A 22646-nucleotide genomic window follows, 5' to 3' on the forward strand; every position below is an offset into this window, starting at 1 on the left:
ACCTAGCACAAGCTCATACTTACTCCCATAACCATTTCTAATACATCCATTCAAAAACCTCTTTTTTGATTTTAAACCAAAACACTAGGTTTGTTCAAAATTACCTCAAATCTCAATATTTCTTACACATCAACAGATAACTAAGTTAAAACTTATAATAGAGTATAGAAAGTCCTTACCTCAAGCTTAGAAGACCAAAACAACAATGGAGGAACTTGAAAGACACCGAAATCAAATCTTGTTCAGACCAAAATGAAGCTCTTGAGGCACTCTACCTTTTTAACAAAGGCACAAAAGTGGAAAAATCACTAGATCTAGATGAAAAAGTAGAGAAAATGTAGGTTTTAGAGAGAGAGGGTCTCAACTTTAGGGTTTAGAGAGAAATAGATCTGAAAAAGTGATGTAAAATGACCTTGTTACGAACTGATATATGCATAGTCCGTTCGAGCGCAAGAAGTGTTGCTCGAGCGTTAGACACAATAAATTGTTCCGCTCGAGTGCAAAAAGTAACGCTCGGGCATAGAATGCACACTCCTAGTAGTTTTGCAGATAACAGGCCAACGCTATAGTGCAAGAAAGGTCGCTCGAGCGTAGAATACACTCTCCCAATATTTTTAATTTTGCAGACCTGCAAAAATATTGAGAGTTCACAAAGCCCGCTCGAGCACAAGAAGTGTCACTCGAGTGAAGGAGCAAAATCCTAGGTAACAAAAGGTTTGAAAACCATGTAACCAACCTATTCCAAACGCAACCACAACAACCTAATAACCAAATTTCTAATAAACACAAGGGAAGCAAGATATAACCAACAATATAAAACCATTAAACCTGAGTTTGGGATACAACAATAGTTGGGTCACAACAGGAATCGCTATAAAGCTCATAGCATTTCATGCCAGGTAATAAAGACGAAGTTGGAGCATTTGAAAACATATGATTATCTTAGAAGAATTAGGAATTGGTTTTGTTGAATCTCGTTTTGTAATCCTGTTTGGATAATTGTATTCTTTTACTATATCTATACATATCTTTTGTAACATATCCTTATTTTCCGTCACTTTATGTAGACCTTGTATTAATATCTTGTTAAGATCTATCAAAAAGGTAATTTTGTTATCTAAGGAGATTGGACTTTGAAGGAAAATTATATTGACTTCTCTGATCTTTCCTAGGATCTTACTTGGTTATTAACCAAAAGACTCATTAGTGACGTTTCCCAAACTTCACCCTTAAAGTAAATCTTGGAATGCCACACTTGTAACCGTAGAAAAATCCTATATTTATTTGTTAATGTATTCCTTGATGTTCTCGATTTTTGGAGTGTCATAGTGTACATGCTTTTCGACTTTGTTCTTAGAATCTCAAAGTAGGATTCAGTTTGGTTGTGTGATCACATTTTAATACACATAAGTATGTTTTGAAAAACATATCGAAAACTACAATTTCGATCTATTTCAATCAATCGGTTTGAGAAATCAAGTCAAAAGGCTTGTCAAATCCTTTATTTTATACACACACACACACACACACAAGACAAAATTCCTATCCAACAATGAGCCAAATAAAAATTTTACTTTTTTTTTCATTGCCAAAGTTCACAATTTTCATAAATAAAAACTCAAAATAAAATAAATAAATAAACTACGTAAAATTCTACAAATTAGTAAAACTTGACAATACTAAAAATCATAATTACAAATAAATAAATAAATAAATTGCACCACTAATCAAAATGTATTTATCTTTAAAGAAAAAGAAATTTTAAAAAAAAAAGAAGCAAGAATTTGATATTCATACAATCACCAAGCCCAATAATCATCACCAGCTAGCCTCATAATTAGAGAAAAATAAACGCAACAAAGAATTCAAACTCCTTTCCATCGGAGTTAAATCCACAATCTCATACCACAAAATGGTCTCGTTTGGGAACTGGTTATTCTAATATTCTTTTTAATTTTTTATGAAAAGATGTGTAAAAAAATAGAGAGAGTGATGTGACAACTTATAGTAACTTTTTAACTTTTTCACTAAAATCTATAGTTGACAAACGAAACTAATGCTACATAAAATCACTAAACCAAAAGCCTTAGGCCTCGTTTGGCAAGAGGCTATTTTAGCCAATTAGCCAAAAAGTTACTAATTAGCCAAAAAGTCAACAACCCATACCAAAAAGTCAAAGATTCTCTTTTCTCTCTACTTTTTGCACATCTTTTCGTAATTAGCCAAAAAGTCATCCCAAACATACAAGTTTTTTTTACCTACCTTTTTAGCCAAATAGCTAAAAAGTTACTAAATTAGAACGAGGCCTTAATTGAATATACAAAAATTAATAGATAATGATATTGCAAAACTAGTTGTACTAAAATGACAACCCACTATTAAAATAGTATAACAAAAAAAAATATTCAGTGTGTTTGGTTTTAATTTTTTGAATTCATTATTTTGAAAATTAAATTTTTTGTTTTCCATATTTTTTAGTTTTTAGTGAATATTTTTAAAATTTTAAGCAATTTTTTTTTTTACTTTTTTTATATGTATCTAAAGAGTAAAATATTTGTGAAAAAATATTTTAAAAAATTAATAAATACACAAAAATATTAAAAATATACTAAATGTTTTTTTTTTTTTTTTTGTATCTTTGGTATTTAGTGAATTTTTTTCACAAATATTATACTTTTTAAGTGTATTTATGTTAGGTGTCTCTAAAAATTTTTTAAAAAAAAATTGCTTGAAATATTAAAAAAAATTTAGTGAAAACAAAAAAAATACAAAAAATTGAAACAATAAAAAATTTTAAAAAGTGAATTCTGAAAATGGAAACTAAAGGGAGTGATTATAATTTTAACTCTTTTTTTTATATCATAATAAATTAAAAAATAATTTTAACAAAATAATTTTAACTTTTACCATTAAAATTACTCATATATAAGATTAGTGGTAACTAGTTATCTGTTCTATATCCTCCCTATATATCCTCAAACAAACCTATCAAAATGATAAATAGAGCTTAATAAGAAATTGAAACATTGCAAACTGATTCGATCAAAACCAAACCGTAAACACGGTTTGGTTTGGTTTTCTCAATATATAATTCGGTCCTTATTCTTAAAATAAAGGAACCGTACTTCATGGTTCATTCTGTGATTTTATAGTTACAGATTCAATTTGGAACCAAACTGGACCGTTTAGTATATACACATATAATTTGTTATCTACCGTAAACATTCAAATATCTTAGTAATATCAAATATATATTTATAAGTTGTAACATTTCACTCTTACAAGTTTATTTTTGTATAGTGGTAGAACTAATTCTAAATAATTATTAAGTTGCGAATAATATTTCATGGTTGTGTTGTGAATGATGACAGTATTTCTAAAAATCATGATTTCAAACTGAACTAAATAGTGATTTATTGGTTCGGTTTGGTTTGGTTTCAAAATTTTTATGATTTTGGTTTGATTTCAAATTTTATAGAACCATAAGTAATGATTTGATCCTAATTTACTCTTAATTCGAATCAATCTGAACTATACTCACCTCTATAAATATCACAGGAGGCCCAATTACAAATATGAAATTTGTAGATAAAAAATTGTTTGAACAAAAAAAATATGAGGGGCAAATGCGTGATGAAGTATAATTAACAAAATAATAGACAACAATTAAGCCTTCGTTTGACATCCTAATCTTAGGTTAAAATAGTCATAAAAAATAAAATAAACTAATAAGATAAAATATCATATTTAAACTATAATTATTTTATTTTTTCTTTTATAAAAATTAAAAAAAATTAAAATATCCATCCCAAATAAAAAAAATTTAATCTAAATTAAAATAATTAAAAAATAAAAAATCAGCCCCACATCACAAACGTACCCTAAGGGAGGAAGGTGAGGTCAGGCCACCTATGTAACGGAGAGAGCTAGCAATATAAAAATAATATTGCATGTGGCGCAGTTCGTTAGAAGCCACAACGTGTCCTACAAGTGACATTAATGGTGGGGTCCACTTCACCACCCACCAGACACCAAACAGCGAGATGACAACACTTCGCCGCTTGACAGCGGAGCACTATAGATAGATTATATATTATACCTTTAATCAGAAATTATTATTCTATTTAGTGTAACTGTTGAATTATATACTTATTTTGTTATGTAGTATTTGTTAATTAAGTTGTGACGTAACTTTTTCAATTAATTTTTATTTTTTGTTATTCATTACTTGTCTACATTTTTCATAAAAAATAACAATAATCTATAATTCATTTGATTTTTTTTTTCTATTTTCAAAAAAAAAATAAAATCTAACAGTATAACCCTAAATTAACATGTCTACCGCAGAAGCTGATAATCAGAAGTAATGGGTAAACTGCTTGTCAGAATCAGTTTTTTTGAGTTAAAATAAGCTGTTAGAATTAAAAAAAATTTGAAATAAATTTAACCAAACAGTCCAAAATAACTTTTCTAAAGTTAGAAGTTAAAAATTATAAATTAGCTGAAAAAAATCCAAACAAACAGCCCATGTGAGAGTGGTGTTGTTGTAGTGTAGTCAGTGGTGGAGCCAGAAAATTAAGTTAGAGGGGGCACTTATTAATTATATTTTTTTATTTAAAAAAATTCATGACCAACATTAAGATAATAATCATTTTATGAGATAAATTTAAACATAAAAAATTACATATTCATTATTAATAAGAACAAATCAAAATTCTATAATAGTGTGGAATAGCTCGGTGTGAGATGATGATGTAAGTTTGTAATTTTAGCACAAAAAATTATGGATCAAAATTCCTAATTTTAAAAATTAAAAACACTTGATTTATAGCACAAATTATTATAAAATCTATTTAATTTTTGTTTGACAAAAAAATATTAAAGAGATGACATTGCTTATAAATTATGTGGTTTGAATGAAAATTATTAAACAGTCTTAGAGTACCATATGACGTTACTTATGTGATGCTCAAAGCATAAAAAATCACAAATCACAGTAAGTGGTATGTCAACTATTTGAAAATAATGAGTTTATTATATCTAATCTATAATATTTTTCGCTATACTATTGATTTAAACTACTACATAGATAATACCACATAGTGTTTTCACAATATCAAATAACTACTTGTTGTGAATAATATAATAAATCATTAGCCAAAGAACATGTTAAGAAAAAAAAAAGAACACATTTTATACATGACAAATAATAAAAAAAAAAATTTTTACAAAACTGAGGGCGCACGTGACCCCCCTCAGCCTATGCTGCCTCCGCCCCTGGGTGTGGTGTTGGGAAATTATTTAATATTTTTGAAATATTACGTGTTTGTATTTTTTAACTAATTACTCCTTCCGTCCCAAAATAATGATCCCTTTTGGGAAATTCAACTTTTTTTAATAGTACAATTATTGTACTTTAAAAAAAAATGATTTTCCAAAATTACCCTTTGATAGTACATTTTTTAGAAAATATCAATGTCATAATTGTATTTTTTATATTGTTTATGAATTTAAAAGAATGGCAAAATAGAAATTTATATTATTTTTGTACTTGATTTTTGAAGAGGGACTAATATTTTGGGACAATGAAAAATAGAATAAGGGACTAATATTTTGGGACGGAGTGAGTATTATTTAATGTATTTCTTATGTTTTTTAATCACACAACACAATATTCTACCTACTCATCTTTTTTACCAATCATAATGTTATAAAATATCATGTATTCATATATCATGGGATTACTGAATAATTAGCAAGCATTGTTGGTAACAAGCGTGATTCTTCCCGAAAGCAAGACGACAAAGCGTGAATCTTGTGACGACTTCCATTCGTCCCGAGGCTAGATCCATGGGCCTATAATGGAACCGTCGTCAAAGCACTTACAATTGGAGAATGTTTGAGATCTTTTGAGGATGACTCCCAGATTCCTAAAGTAATCTTGATCCTCCATATATGTATAGGGTTCACTTTTATATATATATGTAGAGTTTATATTATGAGTGATTCAAATTTAGAAGAGTCTTGTGAGGATCTTATAAGATGAGAGTCTCAATCATTACTCCTTATAATTTATCACGTGGATATTGTGGGAGCTCAAGCCTTGAAGAGGAGGCAGTTTTATTTTATTTATTTATTTTTATTATTTTTTGAACTGGAAGAAGAGGTAGTTTGTCCAGAACATTATGTAATTGTATTGGGATAGTGAGAAAATTTGTGGTTGGCTTGGTTTAACTTTAGAATTATGATTTGAGTAAAATGTTGTGTTTCAAGTTTTAAATTTTTGAACTATGATTTGAAAAGAAAAAATTTGTTTGGTTATGAGTTTTAAAAATAAGTTTGAGATTATTTGTAATTTTTTTTATTTGATTGATTGATATATAAAATATGTGAGAATGTGAAAGGAGAGATGAGTGAGAAAAAGTGATTGATTGATTGGCTAATAATAATAAAAAGGAAAAAAAGAGGAGTTTTGAAAGTAATTTTGAGTTGTATTTTAAAATTTTGTTTGATTATCAGTTTTGATCCAAATCATAATTTAAAAACAAAGTTGAGTTTGGAAAAATAAACCAATTGTCACCTAAATTTAAGAATAGTGAGAGAATTAGAGATTCAGATAATCGATTTAATGATTGCGTTCCTTCTTTTTTTTATAATCCAACTTACTAATTTCTTAAAAAAAAAAAAAAAAGGACTAACCCTGTTTGGGAATCGGATTTAGGACTTTTTTAAAGTTAAAATTTACAACAAGACAAAATAGGCTAAAATAATCAATAAGACAAAATGTCACATCAAACCCATAATCATTTCACTTTTTCTTTTACAAATATCACATCCAATTACAAAAAAATACAACCATCTTCTTAAATACAAAAATTTTAACTTACTAAAATAGTTAAAAACTAAAATAGTATATTAAAATAACAAACTTTCCAAAAGAGACTAATAAGTGCTTTGCTTTGAAGCCCAAGGACACAACGTTTCTTAGGTCTCGTTTGGCATAACAATACTTTTAGCTTAAAAGTCAAAAAGTTATTCAAAAAATCAAAAAACCTATAACTTATACAAAAAAGTCAAAGATTCACTTTTGTCTCTACTTTTTACATATCTTTTCATAAAAAATCAAAAAGTCATTCCAAACATACTATTTTTTACCTCATATTTTAGTAAAAAAGTAAAAAAATTACTAAAATAACATGTTTCCAAATGAGGCCTTAATATGTTAATTTTTGGAGCTAGGATTCCTATTAATCTCTGGAGTTGAGATTCTTGGAATTGTTTCGAGTCTTTTTTAATTATCTGAATTATTCATATTGTAGATTTTATTGACTAGATCATTCATGTAATAAAATTCAATTGATTGAATATTTGTAGCTCCATACCATAAGCACATTTATTTTTTCAAAAATAAATACTTAACATGATTTAGATAATTTTTAAAAAATAATTGGAACCTAATTTTGCGGTTAAGAATGTATGATTAACTTATTTTTTTTAATGAATAATATACTTGACAAATCATATAATATAAACAATTCAAATTATTAAAAATAGACCTAAAAAAAACTCCTAAACCACTTCACAGAGGGATTGATCTGCTTGACGGGCAACCCTCTGCCGTAGAAGGACTGATTGATGTGTCTTGCAAACAAGTGTCCCTAAGACACAACTAAAAAACAAAAGAATTAAAAATACGAGTCATTTTTTGCTAAATTTAATGCACTTTTATTGAAATTAATACACTTTTAACATTTTTATATATATTTTAAGATACTTTTTACACACTTTTCAAAATTGAACAATGCCTAGAGGGTACTTGTTAGCTGTAACAACCCCGATCCGTAATTAATTAGTAATCCATAATTAACGATGTTAATTAAGTGATTAAAATAAATTATATGTTTATCGTGTATTTTGTATGTTATTTGGCTTTTTATCTGTTACTCGTAGAACTATCTATCTGGAATTCTGCTTTGATTTGAAAATTGAAAGCCTTATTGGCCTCCGAAACCAAAATTGGTTACATCAATATGTTATTTGGAATTTTTAGAATCATATGACAAATTTTATTAAAAACTGATTCAGTTTACTTAATTAAGTTGTGTTTGGTTGGCCAAATGTTCTAATTATTGTATTAAGCCACTATAATTATATAAACGTGACCCTTAAGCTCATTTGAGCTCATCTTTGCCCATTGTTGAGAGCAAAAATCTAAGATTGTATTCTAGAGAGAGAGTGAGTTCACTTTTAGAGTGAGAAAGTGTAGGAATTGAAGAGAAATTGAAGGCTTTGGCTTGAATTCTTCAAGATTGTGCTAATATCTAACTAATTGAAGACTTTAGGTAAGAATTTAATTTCTAAATTGTGAATCTAAGGCTCGGTTTGGAAGAGCTTTGAAAATATAATTATACCTCTTGATTTGCACGTGGTATTTGGTTACAGTTTTCAAAAATTAATTTCACATTCACTTTTGAAAACTCTTTCCACGGCGGGAAAATTTGGACTAACCGGTCGTCCTCTCGGATGTTCGGCCGGTTGATCGGAACAGTGCAATTTATTTATTTATTTATTGTTTTTAACAATTGGCACCTATTATTTTTTATATTTTAAATAAACAAAATTTGGAATTTTTAAATTTTTTTTTGAGTTTTGAATAGAATTTTGAGTTGTGTGTTTGGTTATGAGTTGTAAGTTTCTGTATCAAATATCATATGTCACATCAAAAATTCCCCACTCAATTCTAAACTATTTTCAAAATTCATTCACCAAACAAATTTTCCACACTCAAATCATAATTCCAAAACTTATAAACTCAAAATACAACTCTTATTCTCAAATCATATTTAGAAAATTCTACCAAACGCTATCTTATACTTGCATGTCAATAATAATGACATCACCGTTACATTCAAAAAATTTCATAGATAATATGGTTTATTGTAGTCTTGTCATTTTCAATTAAAACAACCATTATTATCCTCATAATTTTTAAAATGTCATTGACATTTCACTCTAATAATATTTTTGTAATTTTTTTTATTTAAAATATTTTCTTTATGTTTGCAAAAAAAAATAAAAATAAAAAAATTCCAAAATCTAGGGAGGGCACGTGACCCCTCTGAGCCTTCACTCCCTCCGCCACTTGCAACACTTATATTTATTCCAATAATACTAAACAATTTCTCTATGTTTATAGTTTTTACCATTTTGGGTATGGGTAGTGTGCATCTTAAAAATGAAAATAGAAGAATAAAAAATATAATATAGTGTTTTTTTTGTTTCTTAAAATATAAATTTAAAGATTCATTTGGCATTTGATTTTTGGCTAAAAAAGGACAAAAAGATAAAATTGGCTACATAAGCCAATAAGATAAAATATCACATCCAAACCATAATCATTACACTTTTTCTCTCACAAAAGTCAGAAAAATAAAAAAAAGCCAAACCAAACGAGGCTAAAAAAGTCCTAACACAAAAAAGCCAACTAAAAAAGCCAATGCCAAACGAAGACTAAATGTATTTTTCTTAACGAAATAAGTTGAGAGCACAATGTGTCTAATGTGAGACCATAAATTATCTTCTTTTATTTTTGTGTTTTTTTACTCGAGGCCTCCATGCCAATACTATTCTCTCTTCTTCATTTTCTTTGAATACTAAAGTGGGAAGTTATTGATAAATTACAACGAAGAAGACAAATGGAAGGCTTTGTTTTTACATTGTATTTGAATTAGAGGTGTTCACGGATCAGTTTCGTGCGGTTCGGATAACGGGTTGGACCCGCCCGATGGGGTGCGGGTTGGGAAAAAATGGAACCGCGTCCGCTCGCAGTGCGGGTTGCGGATTGAATGGGTGGGTCATGCGGTTGTGCAGGCGGATGTAGACAGTTTGTGAATTAGATTTTTTTTTAAAAAAAAATAAATTTTTTTTTGTGTTTCAATTGCAGTTGGAGGTTCTGTATGGGACAAAAATTAGACTGAAATATTTATAACTTTTTGCTTTGAATTTAGTATGAAATTCACACAACAAAATGAAAAAGATTGTAGTGTATATCTTTAAACTTGTCCCTCGTAAGTCATATTTTCTGGATCTATATCATCTTGCCCACAACACAATACAATAAAAGCATTTTCTTTTATTAAATAAAAGAAGCAAAAAGTTACAAAGCCATCACTATCAAACAAACAATAAAGCAAGTCTTGAGGCATGATTGCTATCTCACTGAACTCCATTGTTTTCTCATCAATCTTCCACCAATTAAACGCCGGGCCACGAGGGCCATTGCACAATCCAGCTAATACAAGTTGATCTTGACAAGAAACCAAGAATGAAAACAAAACCCCAGGAGGCCTAAGTGTCTGGACCTCACTCCAAAAGTGTTTGTTCAAATCAAAACACGAAACAGAGCATGAGCAAATCCCAAATACATAGTAGATCTTCCAGATCTGGCATCTCCAGATCTAGTTTGCGATTGGGCGACGGCGACACTGTGACAGGGAGAAGAGAAGAAGATGGAGAGACGACGGCGATGGAGTAAGGTTGATCTGCGAGAGACGACGGCGACGGTAGAAGAGATGAGAGAAATGGCGACGAGGAGGAGATGAAAGAGATGTCGAGCAAGGGGCGAGAGATGGTGGTGGTGACGGTGACGGGGATGAGGGAAGAGAGAAGTAGGCAAGATAAGAGAGAGAGAGAGAGAGAGAGAGACCTAGATGAGAGAAAGAGAGAGAAAAAGTAAAGGAGGATCAAAAAAATGAGAGGATCAAAAAATGAATTAACATGTAAAGAGATTTTTTTTTTTTTAAACATAATCTGCGGATTATGCGGGCGGGTTTCTGATTTGCACGGATAGGGTCGGGTCTGACCCGAACCCGATTTTTATATGAAAAAATAGACCCGCACCCGCACTATTTATGCATGCGGGTAGGGTCAGATTTGTGCGGGTAGGATCGGTTTGGCGCGGGTTGTGCGGATCGGATAAACCGTTGCCCACCCCTAATTTGAATGAATCAAAGACTCACAATGGAGAAAAAAGTGGTTACAACACATACATTTATTTAGCTCAACAGTTTTCTCTTTTAACTTAACTTTCTATTTTCAATAAATCAATGGTCCAAATAATTGAAGCATTACTTGTAAAAACAAAGAGATGTGTTATGTTTTAATGGCTAGGCACCAAGAAGAGAGTTTGGAATTGTTAATTATAGGGAAAATAATATGTCAGTATAATGTTAACAAAATAGTTCCAACTTTAAGCAAAAGTTTATAAAAGTGTCTTAGTGTTGCAAAGATTTTCATTAATTTAAGATTATTTATCTTACATTCCACTTAAATGATATTTTCTCTTAATTTGAGTACAGGCAGATGTCAGACTGGGTTGTTTTAAAGATTACTACTTAAAAAAAATTGTAACGCCCCGTGTTTTATTACTCGAATATCATTATCCAATCCCTGATTATAGTTCATTTCCATAATAATAAAAGCAGAAGCAAGAATAAATAGCTCAGCAATAAATGTTCTCTCTCGTATGTAAGATGATAAACTATTCAATTATAATAATTTATAACATGTGCCCTTAGGCTTACATAGAAGAAAATAAAACAAAACAAATAAATAAAAAGGGATCAACCCTTATTACAATAAGATGGCATTCCGCCTACAAGTAATAGACCCCGTGGTCAACAAATAAGGAGACTCTATGGTCTTGAAAAATATTCCAAACTTCTCACTTGAAAAATAGTTAACAACGTGGGATGAACACTAATGTCCAGTAGAGATCCCAGTGATTCTAAACAATAGTAAAATATAGATATATATGATCATGAATGCTTTAGCTCAATAAATATATATAGATAGTGTTGTTTTGCATATCCAAAATATACATACATACATATACTTTTCTCAAAAGAATCATTCTTTATCATTTCAAGAAAAATCCATTTTTCAGACCTTCGTAACTCATTATTTTCAATTCAAAAGATTTCCAAACCGAAGTCACATCTCGAATATCACACACAATAACCATTTCGGCAACTCTATGACTCATATTTTATAATCCAAATGATTTCATCACGTTGTTTATTTTCAAAATCAATCCACAATTAATCCTTTATACTCTTGTGCTACTCATTTACATCAAACAACACTAATAAACATAACAATTATATTCTCAATAGAATCAATTCACCTCATAACACAACTTCAACTATATTCTCAATACATATTTTCGTCAACAATAATCTCTACAAATATACACACATTAGCAATAAAATTTCGTAATAAAATAAACAACTTAAGGTCTCGCCACGCCCCACATTACCATCGTGGTCTCGCCAAGACCCACGTCTGCCTGCTTTACCGGTTGCTAGTCGAAAGGAACGCATTACCTTTACATAGCATAGCCTGCTTTACCGGATGCTAACTGGAAGGAACGCATTACCTTTACATAGCACAACTTGTTTTAGCGGGTGCTAATTGGAAGGAACGCATTACCTCTATATAGCACATCAGCCCGTTTTACCGGTTGCTAGTCGAAAGGATCGTGTTACCTCTAAATAGCACAACCACATTCCATAACACGTGCATCTCAATTTCCTTCCATTCATTCACATATAATTATGTAATTATGCAGTTATTCAACAACACATAAGGTTTCATATCAACCTATTTCACATCAATTCTACAACAAGTAATACCATCCTTCACCGATGGCCAAGGACAAAACCTCTAAGCATTTAATAGTAATAATATAAATTCTTATAAACAAGATAGTGTGATTCTCATAACATTTCCATACCTCAATATTACCATCGTTGTCTAGAGTTAGATTAAAAATTATACCATCTCGTAATGTCCACAATTGATTCCACTACTTTTGATCACCAATACTTACAACATAGACCAATTTCATGATAATCATTTACTTCATTCTCTCTCTACTTTCCATTTCTAGTTCACAATAATTATTAGAATCATCTATTAATTACTTTTTAACTATCAAATTTTTCAATTTACCAATGACAATACCTAGCTCAACCATTCATAAACATTAACCCTTTTTCATATTACATAACCATCAAATAAAAATTAGGGTTTTTCATTTTAAACTTCATAACTAACTTTTAATAGCATCCATTCATCATATTAACCAAGACATCACAAGATCAACCATCTAAATTTCCTTCTCTTCCCATTTAACATTTCTTATTCACAAAAAAATCAACATGACTCAATATTTATATAAAAAAAAATACCATCTTTTCTTTTCATTCTCATAAACATTAAATTAAAAATTAGGGCCTTTTATTTCAACCATCATAAACATGTTCTATTAGCTTAAATTTCCATAATCAACAACAAAATATAAGATTAAACTATTTGATTCAAAACCCTAAATCTCATCTACATGTATTTCAAAAAAAATCACTTGTAAACTCATGTTTTTCATGCCATAAAAAGTACCACATGTCCATCTATAGTGATATATTGAAAAGAATCAAAGAGATCCCTGCCTCAAAATATGAAGAAAAACAAATCTGAAATGCAAGCTTGCCGGATCAAGAATCCAAGACTACCGGTGTGAAGAGTGCAGTGGGCTCTCCAACTTCCATTTACAAAGATTGTGCAAAATCTCGCTCTAAGGACTTCCACTCTAAGCTCAAAGCTTGAGCAACAATGGTGGAAATTGGAGAGAGAGAGAGACGGAACCAACTCTCTGGCAAAGGAAAAGAAAATGAAGCAGAAGGAGGAAAGAAAAGGTAAAAAGGAAATGGGGTGGGGGCAGCCCCACGTGGGTTGCCTCTTCCTTTTTTTTTATTTTTATTTATTTATTTATTTTTAATTTATACATATATCTATATATATACATCAATTAAAATTATTTTAACAACATTTTAATATTTTGTAACATAAAATAATATAATTTGTCTCATCACAAAATATATTTTCCGTTTGATAAAACACACCATAAATTCACATTTCAAACATTTATAATACAATATAACAAATAATAACAACTCTCGAAGTGGTACTTTTCATTCATATAATTAAAAAGAACCAAACAATTAAACATGTATTACATGAACCCAAATTAAATTGATTCTAAATTATGGCTCTTGAATTAAATTTCCACCCATGAACTAACTAAACATGCCCCAAATATATACAAAACTAAACCAAATAAGTTTTACCTCAAGTCATGATTTTAATATCAAATATCAACACAAAAATTCTACTGTACATTAAACTTAACACTGTTCAATTCTTAAATTTTTAGAAAATAAATACTCATGCGTAAACACTTCATAAAATTTTCGTAAGTGTTAGAGCTATACTACTATTTTTAAAATTTTACAAAAGCAAGGTCTTCAACTCGAGAGACACAAATTTCACCCCGAACTTGTGTAACAAATAAAGAACTGTTTTTCAATTATCATAAACCCATTTACAAATGATCTTTTCATATAAAACAAATATCACCAATCACGGGGTGCGACAACCATTCAATTAAATTATGTAATGATTTAAAAAAAAAATAAATCCAAGTTATTACAAAAATTATTAATTTTAGCATCCATAAAAAAGTAGTATTTTTCAAAACAGAGAATAAACTACTGAGAAAACATACCCATAGTAAAACAAAGTGAGTCCGAAGATAGACAATCAAGACAAGAATAAATAAGTTATTCGGGATTTGGATTCCTAGACCCTAGAGCATCTCCAACCATACTCTCTAAAATGCCTCCTCAAAGTACATAGAAAACTACCTTCTTTATTTTGCCTAACTAGTTTAACTAGTGTACACTCCAATCATACTCTTCATTTTAGCTAACCAATCAAACTAACTTAACTAATTTCTAAAAGAAAACTATTATAAACATTAAGGGGAACCTCATTGAGTCGAATAAATTGATGACAAACATACCAGGAAACCAAGAAAGAAATCAAAGTGAAGCAAATGTATTAATTTAGGGTTCAAAGAGTTCTGACCTTGAAATCCAATGTTCAGACCTCTTGAATCTTCCTGAATCACAAGAAGTAAACTAAGCTTAGCGAGATCAAACAGAAGGGGAAGGGTTTCGTAGTGCAGGAGGTGGGTTGAGAGAGATTGTTGATGGGGAAGAACGGGAAAGGGAGAAAGAGAGAGAAAAGAGAAAGAGAGTCACCTGAGTTGGCGAGAACACAGTTTGCCTAGCAATGGAGGCTGGCTACCTGTGGAGAACCAAAACGAGAATGGGCAAAATGCCTCACCATTGCCTCATGCATTGGAACCCTAGAAATGTAGCTTCAATAGGCAAAATGCCTAATTCTCTCCATTTGCCTCATGCGTTGGAGATGCTAAGCTCGTGCAGCAACCAACAATAAAGAAGTCATGAACCACATTAGAGAATTGGTAGCCCCTCTTCATCATTTTGTCCAAACACTGAAACTAAGATCCCCTTGTAACATATAGCCCAAAGCCCAAGAGCATTGCCACATCCGTAGAACTCAAGATTTCTCATCTCATAGGTTTCATGGTTATACAACACTAACTCATTCGTCTAACTTTCAAACAAAAGCTCCTCCTTCTAAAACTCACGCGGAAGAAAAACTTCTGGAAAGGGATTTACTGTTATTAGTTTGGTCCAACACCCTTCATCCTCCATCACCTATATATCAATAATAGATTGCAAAATCACACCAGTTTGACAAAGGAACAGACCAATAGAATCACTGTACAATGAAAGAAACCCCCATTGAGGTTCAGGATGATCAGGCTCTTCTCTCTCTTTAAATTCCTCCAGCCACATGTGAAATGAAAGGATCCTATGTTCACTATAATCCAAACCAGACAACCAATAATATGCTTTATTTATGCATGTAGCACATAAAGAATTATAGATATTACGGTCTTTAGGTATTGTAAGAAGATCGAAATGTCTCCACGATTCTTTACTTAGAGTATATATTGCAGCAACATGATAAGGATAGTCTATATCATATGTTTCATCACCAATCCTTTTAACAAAGTTGCGAATCCAAATAATCTTGTAATCCCTAGTCAATGGGTCCAACCCAAATCTAACCACACTTGTAAGGGCATGAAAATTCAAGGGAAAGATAGGTTCAAGTACATGGAGGCGGTTGAACTCTCTCATAGCAGGGTTCCACAAAGCCATACGGTCATTGTTGCTATAATACCCAGGAATGTGCAACAAAAATATGTCGTCAATATAGCGATCCCGGCTTCCCTTTCTTTATTTGTTGTATCCGGACTTAGGTTCCATGGAGTTGGTTGTTGTGTATATCTTGTTTACATCCTTTACTCTTTGTATTTGAGTCTTGGGTTGTGTTGGGCAGGTTTGAAACAGGTTGGTTGACCTTAGAAACCAAAAGTAGTTGCCCAGATTTTGGCTTGTCCGCTCGAGCAGGGGTTTTGGCGCTCGAGCGGGAAAATCCATCTCCCAGTATTTTCCTCTGCAGTGTTGGACGCTCGAGCGGGCGTTTTGACGCTCGAGCGGGAGTTTGTGTGTGTGACTCTCAAGCGGGGACCTGGTTCTGCAAAAGTTCTGGGAGCGTATATCCAGCGCTCGAGCGGCGGCTTGGACGCTCGAGCGGGAGTCTGTGAGTGACGCTCGAGCGGGGGTTTCCACGCTCGAGCGGGGCGACGAGTATATCACTCTGAGATCCGACTTTTTGGATCACTTTTTCAACTCCATTTCTCTCTCTTACTTTTCAAAAACACCATTAGAGAGCTTCTCTCACTAGAACCTCAACTTCTCTCTAGGTATTGATCTAGTATGAGTGATTTCCTTACCTTGGGCCTTTACAAAAGTTGTGTTGATCGTCGAGGGCTACGTTTTGATTCGAGCATATTGAGTTTTGGAGCACTTTGAGTTTCGTCATCTTCTTTCTTTGAGCTCTGAATTTGAGGTAGGGATTCCTACTCACTCTTATGGGTTTTGACCTAGATTTTGAGTATGTTGTTTAGATGGTTTGGTTTTGGGACTTAGTGTTTCAAAAGTTATGAAAGAGGGTTTTGTTATTTTGATTCTTAAATGTGTAATTTGGGTTTCAAAATGAAGTTATTGTTGTTGGTTGTTGATATTTGAACCATTGGGTTAATATTGAGAAAATGGGAAGAAAGCCCTAATTTGTATATAAATTAATTAGTATAATTAATTTGGGAAAGTTATGGATTTGTGAAATTGAGTTGAATATAATGAAATTGGTTCATTATGAGATGGAATAGTGAAGTTGGATTTGTTAATCGCTCACTTTTTGAAATATGGATAAATTATCTGTTGATGCATTATTTATCTGTTTAGAAATAATTGCTTTGGACTACCGGTGGAAGGTACTCTTGATTGTTGTAGACAATGCATGATGATTAGGCAAACTAAAACTAATCAATTGGATGTGTCATAGAGTATGACGGTTGACAGAATACATTAACTTTATGTATTGATTGATTATGCATATGACCTATGTGTATATACGTTGTGTGTATGGGAGGAGATAGGGGATGTACTCCACGGTTTAGGGGAAGATGGGAGATGGACCTCTAAACCGGATACTGTATGGGAGAAGATAGGGGATGGACTCCGTTGACACAGCTCATATGCTTGTCAGCTAATGTGTTGATATAGCTCATATGCTTATCTATGGAAGTGTTGATATAGCTCATATACTTATCTGTTGAAGTGTGGATACAGCTCATATGCTTATCTATTGGAATGTTGGTATAGCTTGTATGCCTATTTATCGAGGAGTTGATATAGCTAATGTGCTTATTTATTGTGAAATGGGAAATGTTTAGTATGAATTACTATTAAATTGTTGGCCAGGTTCTGAGCCATAGTCATGAATTGAGAATGTGATAAGAAATGGAAAAATGAAAGGAAACATGGACACAATTGTCATGCAATGAAAATGGTGTATGAATTGGCTTATGTGAGTCAAACATTTATCAATTGCTAATGTCTTAGTTACTGCTCATGTTGTGTTTAGCATATCTCTACTAGGCGTTGGCTCACCCTTTATGGAACATCATTTTCAGGTACAGGTAGCATGCCATCTCTAAGGACATAGCTTGGATGATTCTGGGAGTAGAAGGCTCTTTTTGATTATTTTGTTTGTATTACATGTATTTCAAGCCAAGGGCTTATTTTGTATAGAGTTAGTACTCTTCTCTTTGTAACCAAGTGTTGACTTGGAAAGCTGTAGGCCTCTAGGGCATTTGCTTTTGTTGTTAACATGTAATACTGTTGTAAGAACTACTCTGATGAATAGGAAGGTGTTGATTCCTCTTATATCATTGCAAGTCTAAAATGATGGGTTTTATGTATTATTTTGAGGGCGTTACAACTTGGTATCAGAGCGTATCGGATTCGAATACTTTGGGTACGTGGGAAGTGATTAGTATCACAATGGGTTTGTCTCGCTTGGTTAGAGATTTAGATGTAATGTTATGTGCTTATGTGATAACATGCTTATGTGACTATTTGGGTATGGGATTTAATTTCTAGGATGTTGATTGGATCCTTGGGTTTCTGTGAGTCTTGTTAGAAAAGCACTTGATCAATGCTGTTTCTAACTGGAACTCTAGTAACGCCTCGGGACTATCATTATCCGGGAATGAAATTCGTAAGTGTTTATGTGTTTATGTGCTTACGTGGAGTGAATTACAGTTGTCCATGCATTAGGACGCGAGTGTTTAGTTTCGGCACATTTATGAATGTGCTAACGTCTTCGTTACCTTTATTAGGATGTCAGGACGAGGATGGGGAGGTGGGCGTGGTAGGCCTAGGAGGCAGGAGGTGCCTCTACCGGATGAGATTCCGGAACAGCAAGAGGGAGTTGGCCAGGCCAATGTGGCCAAGCCAATGGGTCAACAGGCCATGAGTGCCTTGGCCTGAGAGATAGCAGGAGCTTTGGGTATTCTCAGAACTGAGAATCAAGTTGCTGAGGTAGGGACTTCTTTCTTGAAGAGGGAGTTTTTCCGGTCTAACCCGGACGAGTTTGTTGGGGACCCGAAAGAGCCACTTAAGGCTGACGAGTGGTTGGAGCAGATGAGTAAGACGTTCAAGATGCTTGGCATCGAGGACAGAGCATTGAAGGTGACCTTGGCATTCTTCCAGCTTAAGGGAGATGCGGGTCAATGGTGGAAGTACGAGAAAGGCCGTGTTGGTGGTACGTGGGGGCCTTTTGTAGATGCCTTCCAGGAGAAGTTCTTGTCTTCAGCTGCTAGGGAGAAGCTGAGGGAACAGTTCTGCTCGCTTAAACAGCAGGGCTTGTCAGTGGCCGAGTTTGAGGCTACATTTACCAGTTTGTCCAGGTTTGCACCTGAGCTTGTGGCGTCTGAGGAACGCCGTTGCTTTGAGTTTGAGCGGAAGTTAAGGCGTGGACTCAAGCTGAGGGTTGAAGGATCTTTCATTTGAGAGTATAGACGTTTAGTGGATGCTGCAGCTCATATGGAGCTTATGATGCAGGAGGAGGATGATGAGAAGCATAGAGGCTCCAAAAGGAGCCAAGATAGTCAGGGTGATGGCAGGAGACAGAGGGGTTTTAACCCTCAGCAGTCTCAGGGTGGTTTGGCTAGATCGACCTTTCCAATGCAGAGTGCAGGCTCCGGAAGAGGTAATCAGGGAGGCTTGACTTGTTTTACATGTGGCCAATTGGGTCACAAGTCTTCGGTTTACCCGCAGAAGGGAGGGGGTCAACGAGCTGCTTCTTCTTCAGCTAGACCTCAGGTCCAGAGTCAGGGCAGGGGCCAGCCTTTGTCTTGCTATCAGTGTGGTCAACCTAGGCACCTAAAGAGGTTCTGCCCACAGTTGAGTGCCACTTTAGGAGCGTCTGGTTCTAGGCAGACGCAAAGTTATCAGCCAGTTCAGTCTGTGCAGGCCTCGAGGGCCAATCCGGGAGCTTCATCATCCCAGTCTGTGCAACAGTCTTTTGCTCCTAGAGGTGAGCAGGTGGATCAGGGGCCTACAGGGCGCGTGTATGCTGTTACCGCGCAGGACCTAGTACCGGCTCCATCAGTGGTGAAAGGTACCTTTCTGTTTTGCAACTCGGTTGCTAGGGTGTTGATTGATACGGGTGCGTCTCATTCTTTTGTATCTGCTACATTTGCATCTGTGTTGGAGTTGGAGTTGGCACTATTAGCATCTCCTATATGTGTTGTATCACCTGCTGGGGGTGAATTGATTTTGAAACACGGATGTAGAGGTTGTGATATAGAGGTCACCGATCGTAGGCTTCCGTTTCCTTTTGTAGTTATGCCCATGAAGGGTTTTGATGTTATTTTGGGTATGGATTGGCTATCGTCATACCGGACAGTTATTGATTGCTACCGCCAGAGGGTCACGGTATGTACCTTGAGTGGGGAGTGTTTCCATTTCTTGGGGGATCGGGTTGGTAGTGTGTTGCCACCGGTTTATGATCCGTGAGGGCGGAGTGAGCTTAGTGGTCTACTTGCTAGCTTTATGAGTGGTGAGTGTGATGAGACCCAGATTGTATTGCCGAGAGTGGTTTGTGAGTATTCGGATGTTTTTCCCGAGGATCTCGTTAATTTGCCACCTCACCGAGAGATAGAGTTCTCTATTGATTTAGTGCCCGGCACGGCGCCGATATCTATGGCACCTTATCATTTTGCCCCAGCCGAGTTGAGTGAGTTGAAGATTCAGCTCCAGGAATTGCTAGATAAGGGATTTGTACGCCCTAGTGTTTCGCCGTGGAGAGCACCGGCCCTCTTTGCTAAAAAGAAAGATGGCGCCTTGTGACTTTGTATCGACTACCGAAAGTTGAATCGGGCTACGGTTAAGAATAAGTACCCTATGCCCCATATAGATGATCTGTTTGACCAATTGAAGGGTTTCCGTTGTTTCTCTAAGATAGATTTGAGATCAGGTTACCACCAGTTGAGGGTCAGGGAGGAGGATATTCCGAAGACGGCATTCCGTATGCGGTATGGCCATTATGAGTTTCTAGTAATGCCATTTGGGCTTACCAATGCCCCGGCAGTCTTTATGGACTTGATGAACCGGATCTTCCAAGAATTCTCGGATTGCTTTGTGGTCGTCTTCGTGGACGACATTCTTATCTATTCGCTATCTGAGGAGGAGCACGAGGAACACTTGAGAGTGGTGCTTGAATTGCTTAGAGCCCATAAGTTGTATGCCAAATTTGGGAAATGTGAATTCTGGCTAGGAGAAGTCAAGTTCTTAGGCCATGTGGTTTCTAGGGAAGGGATGTCCGTTGATACATCCAAGACTGAGGCAGTGCAAGATTGGGCACAGCCTAAGAGCATTTTTGAGATCCGTAGTTTTCTGGGATTAGCTGGGTATTATCACCGGTTTGTGAAGGATTTCTCCAGGCTAGCTTCGTTGTTGACTAGATTGATGCGGAAAGGGGTCAAGTTTGTATGGAGTGAGACTTGTGAAAAGTCGTTCCAGGAGTTGAAAGTTAGATTGACCACCGCTCCGGTTTTGATTATTCCGGAGAGAGGTTTGGGTTTTGCGGTTTATTGTGATGCCTCACGAGAGGGCTTGGGTTGTGTGTTGATGCAAGAGGGGAAAGTGGTAGCTTATGGCTCACGTCAGTTGAAAATACACAAGAAAAATTACCCTACACATAACCTAGAGTTAGCGGTAGTGATCTTTGCCTTGAAGATTTGGAGGCACTACCTTTATGGTGAGGTGTTCTCAGACCATAAGAGTTTGAAGTATCTGTTCACACAGAGAGACTTCAATTTGAGGCAGAGAAGGTGGATGGAGTTCATTAAGGACTATGATTTTGAGTTGCACTATCACCCGGGAAAGGCCAATGTTGTGGCCGATGCCCTTAGTAGGAAATCCATTAGTGATGTAGCTTGTATAGCCATCCGGGAATGGGAGATGTTGGGTGCACTCGGCGAGTTTGATTTGCTTTTGGGCAAATCTGTTGAGGCTGCGGCCTTGTTTTCTGTTATTGCACAGCCTACACTTGTGGCTAGAGTGTTAGAGGCACAGAGAGGTGACCTTGAGGTAGAATCCCTCTGAGAGAAGATCTCCAGTGGGAAGGTGGAGAAGGGTTTGTCTATGTATCCCGACCAAAGTGTGAGATACCGAGACCGTTGGTTCGTACCAGAGTCTTGCCGAGAGGAGGTACTCCGAGAGGTTTACCATTCACGTCTTGCGGTGCATCCGGGAGGCACTAAGATGTATCGGGATTTGGGTCGCCAGTTTTGGTGGCGGGGTATGAAGAGAGATGTGGCAGTTTTCATGTCCAAGTGCCTTACTTGCCAGCAAGTGAAGGCCGAGCATCAGAGGCCAGCGGGTTTGTTGCAACCCTTGCCTATTGCTGAGTGGAAGTGGGAGCATGTCACTATGGACTTCGTTGTGGGTCTTCTGAGGACTCAGCGGGGTAGTGATGCTATTTGGGTGGTTGTAGAGCGGTTGACTAAGTCGGCGCACTTTATCCTTATGCGCGTGAGAGATTCAGTAGATCACCTTGCCGACTTGTATATTCGGGACATAGTGAGGTTGCACGGGGTCCCAGTGACGATCGTCTCAGATAGAGATCCTCGTTTTACTGCTAGGTTATGGCAGAGTTTGCAGAGTGCCTTGGGTACTAAGTTGACCTTTAGTACGGCTTATCATCCTCAAACTGACGGGCAGTCCGAGCGTACTATT

At 34.7% G+C, this 22646-nt stretch overlaps 1 protein-coding gene and 1 pseudogene across 2 annotated transcripts in view; both read right to left on the reverse strand.

Annotated features, from left to right (window-relative positions):
• The window catches only part of LOC145804441 (putative F-box protein At1g32420), a 187816-nt gene that overhangs the window by 149844 nt on the left and 15326 nt on the right, over positions 1-22646 (reverse strand). The window lies entirely within an intron of this gene.
• Positions 1-22646, reverse strand: part of LOC145803481 (protein DETOXIFICATION 45, chloroplastic-like) — a 49151-nt pseudogene that overhangs the window by 16207 nt on the left and 10298 nt on the right.

Source organism: Camellia sinensis, chromosome 12, assembly GCF_055761805.1.
Source record: "Camellia sinensis isolate YWXY chromosome 12, ASM5576180v1, whole genome shotgun sequence".
Taxonomy (NCBI): Eukaryota; Viridiplantae; Streptophyta; class Magnoliopsida; order Ericales; family Theaceae; genus Camellia; species Camellia sinensis.